We start from the raw sequence: 21,659 nt of genomic DNA on the forward strand, positions 1-21,659 counted from the left end.
CACAGCTTTAACACATAAATTGATAGATTTTTATCATGAAAACAAAAGAAATCTCACCTTTTATATATTTAACACAGACAATGCACAATACTTTTATTGCAGTAGATATAACTAAAAGCTTATTTTCATCCACAATCCCTGGCGCAACATCAGCAGCCACCAGTGAAGCTCCATTTAGAGCCATAATAATAATAATAATAATAATAATAATAAAATAATCATGCTCTTTCACTTTGTTTTTCACTGTTTTCCGCGTAATTTGCCCAAAAACTCAGAGAGCTGTCCCCGGTTGAAGGATTATTGCCTCATATGCGTCATATTTTAACCCTTTAGCACCCGCCCTCAAATGAGACTGCTGCATCTGATTGGGCTGCTGCACTGCCCCCGACTTGAGCAAGGGATGCTGGGAAGCACACAGCAACAGCCAATGGAAGTAGAGAGGCACAGTGAAGTCATCTCACTCAAACAAAATAATCCAAGATGGCAGAAAACACTCCAAAACATCTAATTTCTGTATAAATCTAATATTTTACCAAATATACGAGATGTGTATATGACTCCTCCCCCTTCTGCAGGATGAATACATAATGATCAGAGTTTTTCAGTTACTCAGAGCAATGTGCAATACTGTCAACATCTTGTGCAAGTGTCTTCAGTCATTTTGCATAAACATGTTGTACTCATTGTTCTCACTGTTAAAAAACAAAAAAACAAAAGAAGAAGCAATGTTTACTGTTTTGGCACTCTGGCAAAGCAATTTCCTTCAGGATTAATAAAGTTTTTCTTATTCTTATTCTTATCTAGTGCACAGTTGTCTCCGTGTTAAGGATCCCAACAAATAGAAAAGGCTCGGGGCAAATGGATTTCTCCATCCAGGGTGGTTCCATATTGTGGTGTAGTGACACTGCACCACCATCAGCACTCAGACATGAGCCAATGTTTTTTAAGGTCCATGTTCAAAACAGCACATTGCCACATGTATAATGTAGTTTCAATCAGATAATCAAATGGTGGCTGTTCCTGTTTTTAGAAACTCTATGAAAGCATGAGAGGAAGCACGACTTTCATTCATGGGGTGGTGGGGGGGAGGGGGAGCATAATTTGCACTCACCCCACCTCCCACCCCACCCCAGGGTGCAAAAGAAAACATTAGAGATCCTGTACAGCAAAGTGTTTTAAAACCCATTGGAGTGTTTCTCTTGCACCCCATTCTGATAATGTAGTTGTATTTTAACAGACTTGCCTACAAGCTGACGTTTAACAATAAATACTTAAGAGCCGAAAACCACAGAATGATCCTGAATCATGCAGAGATGTCAGGTAAAGAAATAAGAACCCTTCACCCATTTTGGCAAACCATTCATTGTGCACACAAGGCACAAGTTGATATAGCTGTCTAAAGGCTCATTCCACGTGTAGCTGCACTAGACGGCTCCATAACTCTGACATGACAACAAATAAACATCGCAGAAGTCCAGCGGAATGCCAAACCAAACACCGTAACGCCAGAGGTGCTACAGCACATAGCATATTTTAAAGGCAGAAAATATGTCGAGAAAAATTAAACAGCAGGTCAATATGGCAACTTGATCAACACCACCTCAAGGACAAGGTGAAGGAGGAGAAAGCGCATTTCTGCAATTCTCTGGAGGAAGACCAGACCACAAAGCTTTCTGGGTAAAATAGCAGCTGCATGAGAAATGTGTTACACGTGAGATGCCGCGATGCCCTAATATTTTGTTCGCTTCTCCACGTGCCAAGGTTGCGTTCTTTTCTGCTCTCTGCGGGCCGCGCAGTGCACTTTCCAGTTTTGTGGATATGGCTCATTGTAACACATCAGAGGTATGAGACGTTCTGTGTGTCAACTCTAATCATGACTCGCTCGCACATGCACTTAGCACATCATCATGCACTCACATCGTAATAAATCAACTCACCACATTTGACTAGTCCTCTGTTCACATTCAGTGCCTACGGCCCGTGTCTGTGCACGCCGTCCAATACGAAAACACATTTATTTGCATGTATGCTGGACTCCACACCAACTCTGGTGTGCCAGCATTCACTGGTATAAACATTTTCCTATTTATGGAACATTCTTTCATATTTTTCATCAGGCACATTAATGCTAGCGGGAACATGAGCTCCAGCCTGGCTTCACTCACTTTGCGAGTGGAACTGCAGGTTGCATTTCTATATAACATTTTTCTTACCTTCTTACCTCTGCCAAGGAGATCATGGTTTCACTTGTGTCTGTTAGTTTGGAAGATTATGGAAAAACTAATAAACTATATCTCAGGGTGACCTTTGACAAACATTAGACAGGTTGCTAAGAATCCCCGTTTTCACTTGTGGATTTTAATGAAGACATTGGTTTATGGTTTTATTTGTTTTGTTTATTTAACTCAGCCACATGGGGTGTGCAGCCAGTACATTCTGAGAGCCGGTCCCAAGCCCGGATAAATGAGGAGGGTTGCGTCAGGAAGGGCATCCGGCGTAAAACAAGCCAACCCAACTATGCAGACTCAGAATCGAATTCCCATACTGGATCAGTTGCGGCCCGGGTTAACAACATCCGCCACCGGTGCTATTGCCCAACAGGGTGCCGGTGGAAATTGGGCTACTGCTGGGCGAAGATGACGAAGAAGAGGAGGAAAACGTTGCCACGACAGCAGGAGAAGAAGAAAACTAGAAGGGTGGAAATGAGAGTGGGGACTTTGAATGTTGGTAGTATGACTGGTAAAGGGAGAGAGCTGGCTGATATAATGGAGAGGAGAAAGGTAGACATATTGTATGTGCAAGAGACCAAGTGGAAGGGAAGTAAGAGCAGGAGCATCGGCGGTGGGTACAAGTTGTTGTACCATGGTGAGGACAGGAAGAGAAATGGTGTTGGGGTCATTTTAAAGGAAGAGTATGTTAAAAGTGTGTTGGAGGTTAAGCGAGTGTCTGACAGGGTGATGAGTGTGAAGTCGGAGAGATGAAGAAAGTAGACAGGAGTACAAGGAGATGCGGCGTAAGGCGAGAAGAGAAGTGGCAAAAGCAAAGGAAAAGGCATATTGCGAGCTGTACAAGAAGTTGAATAGTAAGGAAGGAGAAAAGGACTTGTACCGATTGGCCAGACAAAGGGACAGAGCTGGAAGGGATGTGCAGCAGGTTAGGGTGGTAAAAGATGCACATGGTAATGTGCTGACAAGTGAGGAGTGTGTGCTGAGAAGGTGGAGGGAATATTTTGAAGAGTTGATGAATAAAGAAAATGAGCGATGAGAAAAGGCTGGATGATGTGGTGAGAGTAAATTAGGAAGTAAAAGAGATTAGCAAGGAAGAAGTGAGGGCTGCTATGAAGAGGATGACGAGTGGAAAAGCAGTTGGTCCAGATGACATTCCAATGGAGGCATGGAAATGTCTAGGAGACATGGCAGTAGAGTTTCTAACCAGATTGTTTAATAAAATCTTGGAAAGTGAGAGGATGCCTGAGGAGTGGAGACGAAGTGTGCTGGTTCCTATTTTCAAGAACAAGGGTGATGTGCAGAGCTGCAGTAACTACAGAGGCATAAAGCTGATCAGCCACAGCATGAAGTTATGGGAAAGAGTAGTAGAAGCTAGGCTTAGAAAACAGGTAAAGATCTGTGAGCAGCAATATGGTTTCATGCCGAGAAAGAGCACTACAGATGCAATGTTTGCTCTGAGAATACTGTTGGAAAAGTACAGAGGAGGACAGAAAGAGTTACATTGTGTGTTTGTGGACTTAGAAAAAGCTTATGATAGGGTGTCAAGAGAAGAGTTGTGGCATTGTATGAGGAAGTCTGGAGTGGCAGAGAAGTATGTTAGGGTAGTGCAGGACATGTACAAAAATAGTGTGACAGCGGTGAGATGCGCAGTCGGAATGACAGACTCATTCAAGGTGGAGGTGGGATTACACCAAGGATCAGCTCTGAGTCCTTTCTTGTTTGCAGTGGTGATGGACAGGTTGACAGATGAGATCAGACAGGAGTCCCCATGGACTATGATGTTTGCAGCTGACATTGTGATCTGTAGTGAGAGTAGAGAGCAAGTTGAGTCTAGTCTGGAGAAGTGGAGATATGCTTTGGAGAGAAGGGGAATGAAAGTCAGTAGAAGCAAGACTGAGTACATGTGTGTGAATGAGAGGGAGCCCAGTGGAATAGTGCAGTTACAAGGAGTAGAAGTGGTGAAAGTAGATGAGTTTAAATATTTGGGGTCAACTGTTCAAAGTAATGGAGAGTGTGGTAGAGAGGTGAAGAAGAGAGTGCAGGCAGGGTGGAGTGGGTGGAGAAAGGTGGCAGGAGTGATTTGTGACCGAAGAATATCAGCAAGAGTGAAGGGGAAAGTTTACAAAACAGTAGTGAGACCAGCTATGTTGTATGGTTTAGTGACAGTGGCACTAACAAAAAGATAGGCGGCAGAGCTGGAGGTGGCAGAGCTGAAGATGTTGAGATTCTCTTTGGGAGTGACAAGAATGGACAAGATTAGGAATGAACATATCAGAGGGACAGCTCAGGTGGGACGGTTTGGAGACAAAGTCAGAGAGGCGAGATTGAGATGGTTTGGACATGTGCAGAGGAGGGACCCAGGGTATATAGGGAGAAGGATGCTGAGGATGGAGCCACCAGGCAGGAGGAGAAGAGGGAGACCAAAGAGGAGGTTCATGGATGTGCTGAGAGAGGACATGCAGGTGGTTTGTGTGACAGAGGAAGATACAGAGGACAGGGTGAGATGGAAACGATTGATCTGCTGTGGTGACCCCTAATGGGAACAGCCGAAAGACAAAGAAGAAGAAGTTTATTTTGATTATTGCTTTATTTTCATTCTGCCCACACAATTTATTTATTACCTAAGGCCATCAATAGTGCTGCAGATAAGAGAATATTTAGAGCAGAATCCTGCAAATTGTGATAAAAGCATCAAATTTGGCAGAAATAGTCCTCAGACAATCCTCTTTTGAAAAAACGATTGTCCACTTGAATTTTCAGTTGGCGTTCAGGTAGAGGTCAATTGAAGAATTACACAGGAGTCAAAATTAAAAGATGCTCCAATCATATTGAAACCTATGCCACATTATTTGCCTGATCATTAAGATTCCAAAAAGGTATAGTTTGGACAGTGTGTAACTGAATTCTATGGAGTTATGGGATAAAATCAGCAAGAATGGTGACAAAGGTCAGTGTCCGTTTGTACAGGGGTCAAAAGTTAAAGTTGCTCCAATTTTGGTAAAAAGTGATGCAAATTACTAGTTGAGTTTACACAGTTTTAAAAAGGAATAGTTTGGACCATGTATCATCCTTACTTATCACGTTACGGGGTAACATATCAATCAATCAACCAATCAATCAACTTTTTTCTTGTATAGCGCCAAATCACAACAAACAGTTGCCCCAAGGCGCTCCACATTGCAAGGCAAGGCCATACAATAATTATGAAACACAGTCTACGTCTAAAGCAACATAACCAAGGGATGGTCCAGGGTCACCCGATCCAGCCCTAACTATAAGCCTTAGCGAAAAGGAAAGTTTTAAGCCTAATCTTAAAAGTAGAGAGGGTATCTGTCTCCCTGATCTGAATTGGGAGCTGGTTCACAGGAGAGGAGCCTGAAAGCTGAAGGCTCTGCCTCCCATTCTACTCTTACAAACCCTAGGAACTACAAGTAAGCCCGCAGTCTGAGAGCGAAGCGCTCTAATGGGGTAATATGGTACTACGAGGTCCCTAAGATAAGATGGGACCTGATTATTCAAAACCTTATAAGTAAGAAGAAGAATTTTAAATTCTATTCTAGCATTAACAGGAAGCCAATGAAGGGAGGCCAACACGGGTGAGATATGCTCTCTCCTGCTAGTCCCCGTTAGTACTCTAGCTGCAGCATTCTGAACCAACTGAAGGCTTTTTAGGGAACTTTTAGGACAACCTGATAATAATGAATTACAATAGTCCAGCCTAGAGGAAACAAATGCATGAATTAGTTTTTCAGCATCACTCTGAGACAAGACCTTTCTGATTTTAGAGATATTGCGTAAATGCAAAAAGGCAGTCCTACATATTTGTTTAATATGCGCTTTGAATGACATATCCTGATCAAAATAACTCCAAGATTTCTCACAGTATTACTAGAGATCAGGGAAATGCCATCCAGAGTAACGATCTGGTTAGACACCATGCTTCTAAGATTGTGGGGCCAAGTACAATAACTTCAGTTTTATCTGAGTTTAAAAGCAGAAATTAGAGGTCATCCATGTCTTTATGTCTGTAAGACAATCCTGCAGTTAGCTAATTGGTGCGTATCCTCTGGCTTCATGGATAGATAAAGCTGGGTATCATCTGCGTAACAATGAAATTTAAGCAATACCGTCTAATAATACTGCCCAAGGGAAGCATGTATAAAGTGAATAAATTGGTCCTAGCACAGAACCTTGTGGAACTCCATAATTAACTGTAGTCTGTGAAGAAGATTCCCCATTTACATGAAACAAACTGTAATCTATTAGACAAATATGATTCAAACCACCGCAGCGCAATGCCTTTAATACCTATGACATGCTCTAATCTCTGTAATAAAATTTATGGTCAACAGTATCAAAAGCAGCACTGAGGTCCAACAGAACAAGCACAGAGATAAGTCCACTGTCCAAAGCCATAAGAAGATCATTTGTAACCTTCACTAATGCTGTTTCTGTACTATGATGAATTCTAAAACCTGACTGAAACTCTTCAAATAGACCATTCCTCTGCAGGTGATCAGTTAGCTGTTTTACAACTACCCTCTCAAGAATCTTTGAGAGAAAAGGAAGGTTGGAGATTGGCCTATAATTAGCTAAGATAGCTGGGTCAAGTGATGGCTTTTTAAGTAATGGTTTAATTACTGCCACCTTAAAGGCCTGTGGTACATAACCAACTAACAAAGATAGATTGATCATATTTAAGATTGAAGCATTAAATAATGGTAGGGACTTCCTTGAGCAGCCTGGCAGGAATGGGGTCTAATAAGCATGTTGATGGTTTGGATGAAGTAACTAATGAAATAACTCAGACAGAACAATCAGAGAGAAAGAGTCTAACCAAATACCGGCATCACTGAAAGCAGCCAAAGATAACGATACATCTTTGGGATGGTTATGAGTAATTTTTTCTCTAATAGTCAAAATTTTGTTAGCAAAGAAGTCATGAAGTCATTACTAGTTAAAGTTAATGGAATACTCAGCTCAATAGAGCTCTGACTCTTTGTCAGCCTGGCTACAGTGCTGAAAAGAAACCTGGGGTTGTTCTTATTTTCTTCAATTAGTGATGAGTAGAAAGATGTCCTAGCTTCACGAAGGGCTTTCTTATAGAGCAACAAACTCTTTTTCCAGGCTAAGTGAAGATCTTCTAAATTAGTGAGACGCCATTTCCTCTCCAACTTACGGGTTATCTGCTTTAAGCTACGAGTTTGTGAGTTATACCACGGAGTCAGACACTTCTGATTTAAAGCTCTCTTTTTCAGAGGAGCTACAGCATCCAAAGTGTCTTCAATGAGGATGTAAAACTATTGACAAGATACTCTAACTCCCTTACAGAGTTTAGGTAGCTACTCTGCTCTGTGTTGGTATATGACATTAGAGAACATAAAGAAGGAATCATATCCTTAAACCTAGTTACAGCGCTTTCTGAAAGACTTCTAGTGTAATGAAACTTATTCCCCACTGCAGGGTAGTCCATCAGGGTAAATGTAAATGTTATTAAAAAATGATCAGACAAAAGGGAGTTTTCAGGGAATACTGTTAAGTCTTCTATTTCCATACCATAAGTCAGAACAAGATCTAAAATATGATTATTTTAGATCTTATGACATATGACACATGTCATAGGATCCAATAGACGTAGACCTTGTTTGACCTTTATTTTGGAGACCAAGTATTCAACAGTGTCAAAACTATTACATTTATTAATCCTGTTAGCTCAACCAATAATTGGCATCACTTTTTACCAAAATTGGGGCAACTTTAACTTTTGACCCTGTACAAAATTAAACTGAGCTTTGTCACCATTCTTTCTGTTTTTATCCCGTAACTCCATAGAATTCAGTCACAGATAGTTCAAACTATACCTTTTTGGAATCTTTATGATCAGGTAAATAATGTGGAATATTTTTCAATATGATTGGAGCATCTTTTAATTTTGACCTCTGTGTAATTCTTCAATTGACCCCTACCTGACCACCGATTGAAAAGTCAAGTGGCCAATCGTTTTTTTCAAAAGAGTAATGCCTAAGGAGTATTTCTGCCAAATTTGATGCTTTTATCACCGTTTGCATGATTGTTTCAGTTATCTGCTGCACTACAAATATGGTCATTAGGTATTGCGAAGACTTTGCATCCATCCGTCCGTCCATCTGTGCCCAGCATAAGTCCAGTCCTATTACTGTCAGAGTCTTCAAATTCACAGGGAGCATTCTTGGCACGCAGACCTTGGACAAGTTCAAAGATGGCTAACCTGGATGTATTTTAAGAGGTTTTTTAAGAAGTTAAAAAGCTGCATTCTGTTCCTGTTTGCTATTCTGTTCCAGGTTTTTATATGGTATGATCTGAGCTTGGTGACAACACTTCCTGGTGTTGCTCGCTGCTAACTTGGCTTTGTTTTTGGCTAAATATAACACCTCTATCATATATTATGTAAAATCTAGTGAGAAATAAACACAACGTAGTTTTTTTTATAACCTGATAACACCTGTGGAGTGACTTACAAGACATCTAGCGGACATTAGCATGGTGACGTCACTTCCTGGTCTGGCTAGTTGCTAATCCCTTTGTTTGTGTGTAAATATAACCTGTTTGTCATATATTATGTAAAAGCTAGCGAGTAATACACACTTCTAAAACTGGAAATGCTATTTTTGTAACCTGATAACACTGTTGGAGTAATTTACAAGACAGCATCTTAATAATTCATGTAAATAACAATAAATGTATAATTAATTTATATGATACCAATTAAACAACTGCAAATTATAAAGAACACAATGCTCATATGGCTTAGGATATTTTAGAATTGCGTTATTTTTTTAATTTATAGATTTTTTTTTTAACAGCAAACAACTCCATGTTGATTTTTGCTGGCATTTCTTGTTTTGTGTTATGGTCACAAGGATTATTCTTAATAGGATTCAGTTCTAGCTAACTGCTGTTCAGCCACCACCCCAGTCTGGCTTCACACACAAGAAGTCAACCTTTGATTGCTTTCTCGCCCTGCGGGGTACTCATAGAATGCATGTGAGAATATTGGCAGAGCTTCGTTGCTGTCTGTGTTGATTTTCGCAAAGTGTTTGATTCAGTTGATTGGACTGCTCTTGGACATCCTGAGAATTCATGGCATCCCCAAGAAGTTAACAGACATCATAGCCAGCATATACACAGATACTGTGAGTGCTGTACGGAGCAGAGGCAAAGATTGAGTTTTTCCAAGTGAAAACTGGTGTTTCTCAGGGATGTGTGCTGGTTCCTCCACTGTTCAATGCTTGTACGAAGTCTGTCCAAAAAGTAACAGACCTTTTTATTTTTTTCAAAAACTATATGGATTTGAATCACGTCTGATTGCATCAGCCAAGCTTGAACCTTCGTGCGCATGCTTGAGTTTTTCACGCCTGTCGGTTGCGTCATTCGCCTGTGAGCAGACTGTGTGAGCAGTGGTTTTTGAAAAAAATAAAAAGGTCCGTTACTTTTCTAACAGACCTCGTATGGACTGGGTATTGGGTGGGGTTGTGGAAACCAGTGCCTTACGTGCTTTCATTGGCATGGAAAGGTTTACTGACTTTCACTACACAAACAATGCTGTGATCTTTGCGGAATCAGTGGACATTCTGACTGCAGCACTAGAGAAGCTGAGTGAGGAATTAGAATGTCTGAGTTTGTGATTGTTCTGGACCAAGACTAAGATTCAGGCTTTTAATGACTTCTGGACTCAGACATCAGAAGTGTATCTGTACATGGTGAAAGTGTTGAATGTGAAGAGATATTCACTTATCTCACCAGTGAAATTCATATCTCTGGCTCCTTGGCCTTTGAGACTGAGAGACGCTTGGAAAGTGCTTATGGAGTCATGAGGTCACTGGACAAAGGTGTTTAGGGATGCTGATGTCTTTGCAGGAGAATGAAGGTCCAAATTTTTAGGGTCTTGGTGCTACCTGTCTTGCTATATGATTGTGAAAGTTGGACTCAGTGATTTAAGGTGATGACTAAATGTCTTTGGATCTACGTCTCAACACTAACCTCACTCATGCTCAACAGTTAACCACTTCAGCACCGTATCATCAACCTCTAATTTTAGGGAGTGTTGGCTGAGGACTGGAGTCTCATTTTGATGAGGATGTTAAATAAATATTAAATTGATGTTAATATCTGGTTGTGTTTCTCTTTTTCATATTTCTGTCTGAGGTGTTGCATGGGAACCTGCTCTCTGTGCCTGTTATTTGTGGGAGTGAGGTCGGTTATTGTCTAATGGCTTCCATACTGCCCTGCCGCCCCTACTCCCAATTCTTAGTTCACTTTCAAGTCAGGATGCTCTGTGGATAGTGCTACTGAGAATTTTAACTCAACATTACAGGCTTTATTGGACTTGGTTGCCCCCTTTGAAGATTAGATGCCACTACTTGAGAAAGCAGATGCCATAGCTTAATGATGATTTTCAAATTTTTCAATGCAGATGAAGGAAACTGGAGTTTATGTGGCATCACTCAAGAATGGAGGTATCTTATCATGAACTATCACTATTGTTTGACTGACTACTGGTGGTCAAGCCAGTTTACGATGCCAACTTGATGTCTAAAAATATGCTGCATCCTAGACACGTATCTGATACTGTGGGGAAACTTACCCAGATACACCAGTGTGTAAATTGTTCAAAGTTTTGAACTGACACTTTTATTTTTACACTAATTATCTAGAGGAAATTAGAAATAAACTAACTCAGCCTTTCCAACCGATGACAGGAAATCTTCTAATATTATCCAAATAGGGTCTAAACCATTTCTGTTTGACAGATTGTGATGGGCACTAAATGTTCAACCTGTCATCTGTATCCATTGGTAACCATGCTTGTGAAAGATCTCTGGTCAATAAATGGGGCCTTCTGTCCTGAGTATTGTAAACCTACGACTCAACACTAGAAGTGCTCCTGCTTAATTTACTGCTGTGATGAAAATTGTTCTTAAAGTTTGGACACAGGTTTGCTGGCGAAATATAAGCCAATTTCAAATCATTTATCTTAAAATCTTTGCAAAAAGTGGTTACTAAGCACCTTCTCACATATTTGTCAGGGAAGAATCTCTTTGAGCCTTTGCGGTTGGCATTTAGGGCACATCATTCCATAGGGGTATATTATTTGTTGCTGGTTATGGATGCAGGTTCCATGTTGGTGGTGGTGTTGTTGTTGAAGCTAGGTGCAGCTTTTGACATAGTTGATCACTGTACTTTGTTGTGGTGACTGTAAAATTTATTATAACACCACAAATGATTTTTTCACAGTGAATTATGGGGTTCCTCAAGGTTCTGTTTGGGGTTCACTCTTGTGGCATGACTTCATCAGATTGTACAAAAAACTGACACGTGAAACTGACTTTCACTGTTATGGTGATGACCTGCAGATGTTCAGTCGGATCCATAAGTATTTGGGCAGTTACAATTTTCAAAATTTTACCACCACACACAATCATAGTGGAGATTATATAAATAGAACATGTATTCGTGGTGGGGACTTTCATTTAGGAATTATAGCTGTTATATACACAATGGCTGTATTTTCAGAGCCAATTTATAATTGGGGGTGGCATAGTGGCTTAGTGGTTGCATCACAGCAAGAAGGTCCTGGGATCGCTTCCTGCTCTGTCCTTTCTGTGTGTAGTTTGTACATTCTCCCCTTGTTCATGTGGGCTCCCTCTGGCCACTCCAGCATCCTCCCACTTCCAAAGACATCCAGGTTGGGTTATTATTACATTGTTTGGTGCATGCAAGGTAAGTTCTCCGGACGTCCCTCACGTGGAACGCCTCAGAGTGTAAAGTGTTTAGTGAGCAGTTCTCGGACATGTATGCTCCGTGTAAGCTACACGAGTGTGGCTAAATCTATGGATAACACTAACTTTGGGGTTATTGGGAATTCTGTGAAATGGTAGCGTTACTTTGCCCCTACGCCACAACAATGATTGTTTTTGCCCATCTTTCTAGTTGTTAACACATGCTTTGCACTACACTATACTACACTATATTATCTTGGAATAGCACTTTGACCTCCAAACTGATAGCGCAAGTGGGACTTCACACTTAGTTGCATGAGATTTATTTGTTTTGTGAATTGTTTTGTAAATTGTGTCAGTAACATGGCCCAAGCAGAGGGTCACCTCTTTGAATCTGATCTGCTTGAGGCTTCTTCCTCAAATCATCAGAGGGAGTTTTTTCTTACCACTGTCGCCTGTGTGGTTGCTCTGGGGGTTGGTAAGGTTAGACCTTACTTGTGTGAAGCGCCTTGAGGCAACTTTGCTGAGATTTCGCACTATATAAATGAAAATTAAATAAACTGAAAGTGAAAATTGGTATAACATTGGTCTATTGACGGTAGGTGTGAGTGTGTTTGTCTGTCTATACTGTATATGGCTCTGTGATAGAGTGGCGTACTGTCCAGGGAGGACCTTGCCTTACACGCTATGGCTGCTGAGATAGACCCCCTGTGACCCTGGATTACAGTAAGGGGGTATAGAAAATAAATGAATGAATGAATGAATATGTAATTGGAAAGAAGAAATCTAAATATCATTTTGATACAAATCATCACATTTCCAGCCAGTTTTCTTTAGACAAATAAAGGGATAGTCACAAGAACATTTCTAAGTCACTGCATATGTTTAGGATGTCATCAGTCATTAAGAACTATGGTATGTATGGTAAACCTGTCTTCAGCAGGTGATTCTCAAAAACTAAGTGACCATGTAAGAAGGAGATAAGTGTGGGGAAAAAACAAAGACACCCAAGTGCCTATGAAGAAGGTACAGGCTTCTCTGGATGTGACTGGAGAAAACAGGGGTGGTGTGACATTTGCCTGTTGCATCACCACAGCTTCATGATGAAGATAAGCGAAAAACATATTTCAAAACAAAAAAACCTGATCAAATCTAGGCTCTAGTATTCCATGGGCCTTCTAGCAAATGTGTCTTCATTTTAAGAAAATCCTCTGTATATAAAGGTTAGTTATCACTATCATGGACAGGATTAGGATCAAAGATAATCAGTTAGACTCAAAGATCAGCATTAAGGATCAAATTCTAGTCATCAGGATCTAATAGGCAACAACAAGGCTTTAAGGTCACAAACATGTTCAGTGATGAAGATCAAACATCACTGATCAAGATCAAAATTCAGCAATCAGGATCAAAGGATCATAACCAGGATAAACAGCAGAAGAATATGCTCTCCTGGCTGTATTGCACATTAAAGGGGATAGAGAATCAAAATCATTTTTTTCATGTTTTTGGTGTTAGTTCAGAGTCTCCCCGCTGTGGGGAAAACACACGAAGTGCCAGCAAGTTTCAGAACCTCTGTTTCAAGTATTTCTCTTTTTTTGAATTGCCCCTAGAAAACAGGCCAATCCGTTTTTGAGAGAAAACGTACGTCACTTTTTCACCAATAGCCCCCCCCCACACACACCCACACCCACCCCCTTTCACACATGCCCCTTCGAAATTAATTATTCATAAGGTTGTGCCCACCCATTCGTAACACTCGAAGAGAAGCAATGGCGAGCTACAGGTGTGCTTTCCCAGGCTGTTTTAGCGGACTACGATCTTCCCACGGAAAGCAATGTACGCGATCACTGGCTTTTATTCATTTTTAACCGCATCCCCAGTACATACAACCGCCGACTATTTCTTTGCTCTGCGCATTTCACGGAGGACTGTTTCACAAACCTTGCACGATTTCGAGCTGCTTCAGTCGGAATTAATACTCAGTAGAGGGTCAGTTCCGACTCTGCGACAAAATCAACCCCAGCAATCAGTACAGCCTGTGAGTATCACATTTTCTTTTGTTTTACATTTGTGTTGCGCCATATTCCTGTTGTAAGAATTGCACGTTAGAATGGCACGTTAGCTCCGGTTTGTTCCTCTAAAGGGAATGAGCTAACCCCTTAGCAGCTAGGGATGTGTATCGTGAACCGGTTGCTTTTGGGTATCATTAAGAAATGACTCGATCCACCGACATCAATAAGCTTTGGTGCTTACGATTATGTTATCGGTCCTTCAGAGTGGCCGTGTGTTTTGGGGGGTGTTTGTCAGGAAAATGATCATTTCTGTATTGATTACAGACCCTGCAGCGGGTCCGTAAACAACTTTTCTGCAGCGCGGCTTTGCTTTGAACCTTGAACCAGTCGAAGCAGTGCTTCGCAGATTGAAGCAATGCTTCGATTATTCTTTCTTTCTTTTGCTTAATTTTCTCCTGCTAAAACCCTAAAGAGCATATGTCTGTGAGTATTATTTACCTTTTCTATGTTAAACCGACCTGTTATGTTCTTCTGAAACAGTTGATAGATGTATTTTATAACTTAAAAACGGGAGCGATGCTAACGCGTTAGCATGTCTATGGCATTTTCAATGTTAAAGTTAGCATTGCAGCTGTCATCCACGTTCGGATGCATTGTTTCAAATTGTAATATTTCTTAAATTTATTTTTGTTTATATATTAATAATCTAATGATTATTATCAGTGATGCCGGTAACGTGTTACTTAGTAACGCGTTACTCTAATCCGACCACTTTTTTTTAGTAACGAGTAATCTAACGCGTTAATCTTTCCAAATCAGTAATCAGATTAAAGTTACTTCTCCATGTCACTGTGCTGTTACTATTATTTTTCATTGGGGTCGATAGCAGCATTAAACCTTGGTCTGTGGGCAGGAGGTCGGGGTTCGACTGAACTGCCCACTTTAAGCGGGCTGTGAGCTTTTCATCCACGGTTTTTTTTGCAGCTGCTCGACTCGTCGTCTCCTCTTAAAGCACGGTGATCAGCACACCTGCACTGAGCTTTACAAGACATTTTTATACTTTTTTTCCTCCTTTATTTAGAGCTGAGCTGAGCCGCTCCGTATCTGCACGTTAAAAACAGCTGATCCTCCGCGACGCGTCAACAACTAACACTATTTTCCACTCAAATGCACCTAAACTCTCTTCTGAGGACCACATGATGTGAAAACCAATAAAACTTTCTTACCTGTAAATCTGGTCACGTTTTCTGCGTAAATAAATGTTATCCATTCTTGTGCTCAAACGCCAAAGTAGGGGCGAATCCAGATGGAATGGGGGCGTGGGGGAGGGATGTGCCCCCCCTCACAACACCCCTAGATTAAAGGTCCAGTTTTTGAAGCCTTTTTTACTACAACTACTAATACTACTTAAAATAATATTAATTTCGACAAGTAAAATATTAGAGAGAATTTAAATGTTAGAAAAATGCTAGAATGAATTTAATAGTTACATTTATAAACAATGTAGGTTCGAAATTGCAAGTTTTACTGTTACAGTGCTGTCAACAGTTAAATATGAGGTCAAGAAAGAGGTCTTTATTTTACTTTTTATAAAAACAAGTATTTATTTCATTGAAGTCAAGAAAGGGTGACTATAAAGTAAGTTTTGGCAAAACAGGTATCATTGTCATGTTGAGGTGGCAGAGGGTTGTTGTCAGCAGCTGGGAAAAGTAACTAAAAAAGTAACTAGTAATCTAACTTAGTTACTTTTACAATTGAGTAATCAGTAAAGTAACTAAGTTACTTTTTCAAGGAGTAATCAGTAATCAGTAATTGGATTACTTTTTCAAAGTAACTGTGGCAACACTGATTATTATATACAATTTTAGAGAAAGAGGCAAAAAAAAAAACCTGAATAGAAACACAACAGAAAATATAAAAGCAATGAAAATAAATAAATAATGCTTTCTTTTCAGTGAGAGCAAGGGCAGCCAATCGAACAATGGCAACCGATCAGCGCCACCTACTTGCATTTCATAATGAGGTTGCCAAATAAGCTCCTAAACGATGCCATTAAAGGCAAACGAGGCATTCTAAACCCTAAAGCTGTTTCAGAGAGCCTTTTAGGAAGGTTCTGAGCCATTACAGACCCAACCAATTTTTTTTGGGCTACATATCACATCACAGAACAAGAATTAATGCCCCATTCAACCTCTCTCTATCACCTTTAAACACATGATCTAATCTAAATGTCCTGGTCTTGTTCCTTTAAAATAAACCGGCATCCAGGTAATGGTGTGTTTGTTTTGTTTGACGAGGATGCAGTGTTCTAAACGACAGCTGCTACGTGACACAGTATGAAACAGAGCCGGAAGGAGGAAGCAAAACAGAAAAACATGCTCCGACTTAAAGGATTTTTACTTCTACTGCAAATAACCAAACATATCTGGTTCTAAACTTCACATAAACTTTTTTACATCAACGTTAAACTAATTCCAAAGCTGAAGAGAATGAATGTGAAACAGATGTTTTTGCAGTGAATAAAGAGCAAGAGGGCTTGTTTCTGGATGGAGTTAGAGATCACTGGGGTGTAAAACTCCATGGGGGAGAGAAGAGGTAAATCCCATCTTAAATATCATAATAGATCCTGTGTAGTGCCAGTTCTGCCGGATCACACAATCATAAAAGAGGGGAGTAAGAAATTAGATCACTCCGTGTCCTCACATGTCCCACTGAGAGGATTTCTGGTTCTTTCTTCGCTATGTAATTTTTCCCCTTTCTCTCATTATTAATCATGAATAGATGTGGTTTTGGGGACTCTGTCACAACCTTTGTGTCACAATTGTAGTTGAATCTTTCTACGTGGATCTCTTAATCTTTTCTCAAAGTTTCAGCGGAGCAGCTTGGACACCTTGGTTGACCTGCTTGTGTGCAGAGAGAGAGAAAGAAAAGAGAAGAAGCTGTCAAGTATGCATTCAGCGCATACCAAACCACTGTCAACTGAGCAGAACGTCTTTATTTGGGGTGACATCAGTTGAACTGGACTGCTTGTCTGGCTTCGTTTCTCACAGCCTTCACTTCTTGTTCAAACATTCAAATTAAAGCCGGCACACTAACCACAGAACACCACGGTGCATAATTTAAACTTGACACCCTAAACATAAACACATCTTTCACTACATCATTTATCCATACTTCTCTTAGTGTTTATCTTACACGGTAGCAGCTCACTCCTTCATATATATTAGCACCAGGTCCAGTCCGGTCTGGTGTGATGTGGGTCTGCCTGGGAAGAGGCGCGCTGTTGTTGTCGGGTTGTGGTGCGGCTCTGAGGCTGAAGTGGTCTCAGTCCAAATACATGTTCTTCTTGTTTGTTGGCAGATATGGAGGTGGGCATAGGTAGGTGTTATTCTGGAGTTGGTTCTATACTACTATCCTGTCGCGGTTGCCTTTACGATAAATTTGGCATGTAAACCCTTTGGATTAAACTAGTTACATTTTATTCAAGAGGTTATGTTGCATTAAAGGAGAACCTCAGCTTTAATCAACAGAGGCCATCAAGTAAGGCCACTGGGTATTGTGAAGACTTTGCATCCGTCCGTTCACCTGTCCATCTGTCCGTCCATCTGTCCATCTGTCTGTGCTCAGCATAAGTCCAGTCCTATTACTGCCAAAGTCTTCAAATTCACAGGGAACATTCTTGGGACAAAGAGGTTAAAAAGTCACATTCTGTTTCATTCTGTTCCGTTTTTGTTTTTTGGGTTTTTTTGTTTGTTTGTTTTGAGAGGCGGGCGTGACAGTCAATCACAGTAGAGCAGCACCATGATGTCAGTGGCAGGTGTAGCTAGCTGCAATTCCATTTTGTTTGTGTGTAAATATAACCTCTTTGTCATATAATATGTAAAAGCTAGCGAGAAATAAACACTTCTAAAAATGAAAACGCTGTTTTTGTAACCTGATAATACCTCTGAAGTGATTTACAAGACATTTCACAGACGTTAGCGTGGTGACGTCACAGGCTGGTCTAGCAATAACTGCAAACTCCATTTCCTTTGTGTGTAAATATAACCTCTTTGTCATATAATATGTAAAAGCTAGCGAGAAATAAACACTTCTAAAACTGAAAACTCTGTTTTTGTAACCTGATAATACCTCTGAAGTGATTTACAAGACATTTCACAGACGTTAGCGTGGTGACGTCACAGGCTGGTCTAGCAATAACTGCAAACTCCATTTCCTTTGTGTGTAAATATAACCTCTTTGTCATATAATATGTAAAAGCTAGCGAGAAATAAACACTTCTAAAACTGAAAACGCTGTTTTTGTAACCTGATAACTCCTCTGGAGTGATTTACAAGACATTTTGTAGACGTCAGCATGCACGCTAACTTCGGCTAACTCAAAGTTAACGTCTGCTCTTGTCAAAAGCTCATGTATGTGCACACACATGCCCTCTTGCAGATGCCATTAAAACATAAACATTGTTTATGATTGATTGATTGATTGACTGATTGATAGAGGGGCTTTATTAAACATGTACAAACTGTACGTAAGACAATGGGATCTTAATAATTAATGTAAATAATTTTAAACATATATATATAATTATAAAGAAGACAATGCTCATAAGGCCCGAGGGTATTTTAGCATTGCATTATATTTTCAAATTTAATTTAATTGGTGCATTAACTGGCTAATTAATATTAGTGGACAGGGCAGTAACAAATCAGAGTTAACTGCTTCTTGTCATCACTGAACAAGAGAAGGTGGAAAGTAAGTAGCTATCTGTATAATCAGTCACATTACAAAGTTTATTTATTTACTGAGATAAACATGTACATTTATGGAGGACCAAACATGAATTAAGACTAAATAAATAGATAAATATGTAAAGATATAAATTTATTAATATTTTTACAATCACAAGATCTCACACTCTGGCGTGTAAGAAGACATATTTCTGGGCATACACCCTGTGTATGGAGTGAGTGAATGAATAACATCATTCCCTCCAGTTTCTCAAAACCAAAAAACAATAAATTAAAAGGGTATATAGTAATGCCAAACATGTCAAATATCAAAATAATTAGACACGGGTTAACTTTGATGCACCAGATCAACACAAACAGAAAATTTGTTTTGCTTATTTAATGTTCCTTAGACATGTCTGCCACATGCTCAACGCTGCCACCTGCTGGATGCTGAATGGATGGCAGCTACTAGGAGCAGGTGTGGTTGAATTCACATCTAGCTTCTCTGCCACCTACTTGACATGTTTTGGAGTAATCGTATCACATGGATGATGAAAATTAGGAGCAGGTGCAGTTGATGTTGCATAGAGTGGGTGGCCACCAAAGTCACTGCTGTTGTTGCTGCTTATTATTATTATTATTATTACTATTATTATTATTATTTATTTTATTATTATTATTATTATTAACAACAGAAAATTAAGAAAATCTAAAAAACAAATACTTAAATTGCACGAGTTAAGAAAGTAATTTACTTCAAGCTTATTTTTTAAGAGCTTAGTTGCTGTTTTAGGCTTATTTTCACAGACACTCTTTCTCTTGGAAAATCTGGCAACACTATTTACTCTCATCCAGCATTAGCATGTTTGCAGAGTGGCGACAGTGGCACAAATTGAGTCTGGGCACAAACCAAGGTGAGTACATGAATGTGTTGCACCAGGACATGATGGTGACCTCAGTAGGAAAAATATTTTTGCCTCGGTAAATGAATAAAGATATATTGACTTAAATGATCTGTTTAAATGAAGCAAAGAAATGCTTAAGTATGTATTCCCATTGCACATGAGCCATGATGATCTACAGCCAATAGGCCAGTAAAACTGAATTATGACCCCAAAAAGGAACATTTAATTGTCCAGAAGTGAGTTTAAAATGGGCATTGACCTGAGAACACAGAGCTCTTCTGAATCTGTCTTCATGAAGCAGGTGTCATCACTGCCGCAGCTCTTAGAAATGACACTGACAGCACACCCAGCTTCACCTCTCTAGCGTATTTGTAAAGTGATCTGTTTCCACAGAGAGGTTAAAGTGATCAAAGTTTGGATACAACACAATTATGACACAATCCCTGTGCAAAGAACAACCAGTCACGACCTGAAGTCTTCAGGTTTACAGTGCCAGAGTGTGATTAGATTGAGAGGAAATGGGAAACTCAAAATATGGCATTCCAAATAAATGTGATTAGAGGATATCACAAAATCTGAACACTTTGGTACCTGGTTACGAAGTTAAAAGTAAAGTGACTGCAGAGAGCTGAAATGCTGTTGATCAGTTTTATCAAAGCAGATTACTTGATGACTTACACATGCCCGTATGCACGCAAACACACACTGAATTCTCAAAAAAAATTTCATTCATGATACATGTATTTTACAAATATCTTTCCAATCGTTTATTTATTGGTATTAATTTGAAGCAATTAAGTTATTTGATTTCTACTCTCCCTGAGCGGTGCTGCTTCTGGATTAGCTCATATAGGTGAAAGCTTTGTTTTATCCAATCAGATTTCTTCCTGCTGTTTCTAGGTGAAAATTTTTCTCTGAGGCGTTCAGAATTTCAAGTGAATCCATCTACTGTTTGAACAAACTGGGATTAAGCCCGATGAAGCCAATAGGACCACATCATCTGCAAAAAGCAGTGATGAGACCCTGAGCCCACCAAACTGGAACACCCCCCCTCGCCGACTATGCCTCCATATCCTGTCCATGAGTATCACAAACAGGATTGGTGACAAGGCGCAGCCCTGGCGGAGGCCAACCCCTACTGGAAAAGAGTCCGACTTACTACCAAGAACCTGAACACAGCTCTCGCTTTGTGAGCACAAAGATTGGATGGCCCCAAGAAGGGACCTCCTCACTCCATACTTTCACAGCACCTCCCACCGTATCTCCCGGCATACCCATATGATATGCCTTCTCCAAATCCATAAAACACATGTAGACTGGATAGACATACTCCCAGGCTCCCTCCAGGATCCTTGTGAGAGTGAAGAGCTGGTTGGTTGTTCCATAGCCAGCTTCATGGGAAAGGTTGTGAATACTTATATACACGTAATTTCTTAATTTTTTTAATAAATGTGCACAAATATATGAGAAAACTCTTCACACTGTCATTATGGGGTATTGTGTGTAGAACTGTGAGGCAAAAAAATAACAATTTCATCCATCTTGGAATAAGGCTGCAATATAACAAAATGTGGAAAAAGTGAAATGCTGTGAATATTTTCCACATGTACGATACAGTCAGTATAATATAGGCATCATTAATGCTCAAATTCATACAAAGGAAGAACCTACAAGCAATTCCAGCAGACTTTGTGGCCCAATAAATAATACATACATGACTCACATCATCTTCTATCTGGTAAAATACAGCCAGCACTCAAAAAAGTGAACGAGGTGGGTTGTATACTTTATATCTATTTACTTAAAATGCATATCTTTCTTAATGAAAATCAGTTTTTTCTGGCTAATTTATAGTTAATTCCAATTAAAAGTTCCTAAAAAACAGGAAAAGAAAAGAAACAATCCTGACAACATAAAATTTATGTTGCGTTTGTGTTGTGTTTTCAGTGCGTATCGTGTCTAATGTCTTCCAATTTCAGATCTATGATAGTGAAGTATTACAGATAGAGAGAAACAGGAGGAA

The 21,659-nt window shown here is 39.9% G+C and overlaps 1 protein-coding gene and 1 long non-coding RNA gene across 4 annotated transcripts in view; both read right to left on the reverse strand.

The window, feature by feature from the left end:
* LOC117518488 (zinc finger protein GLIS1) overlaps positions 1 to 21,659 on the reverse strand; it is a 238,252-nt gene that overhangs the window by 107,762 nt on the left and 108,831 nt on the right. The window lies entirely within an intron of this gene.
* On the reverse strand, positions 382 to 20,597 carry LOC117518489. The gene is made up of 3 exons (XR_004563000.1): positions 20,586 to 20,597; positions 10,428 to 10,432; positions 382 to 460 (listed from the first exon to the last, which is right to left on the reverse strand). It is a non-coding gene; the product is annotated as an uncharacterized LOC117518489 (long non-coding RNA).

Source organism: Thalassophryne amazonica, chromosome 10, assembly GCF_902500255.1.
Source record: "Thalassophryne amazonica chromosome 10, fThaAma1.1, whole genome shotgun sequence".
Lineage (NCBI taxonomy): Eukaryota > Metazoa > Chordata > Actinopteri > Batrachoidiformes > Batrachoididae > Thalassophryne > Thalassophryne amazonica.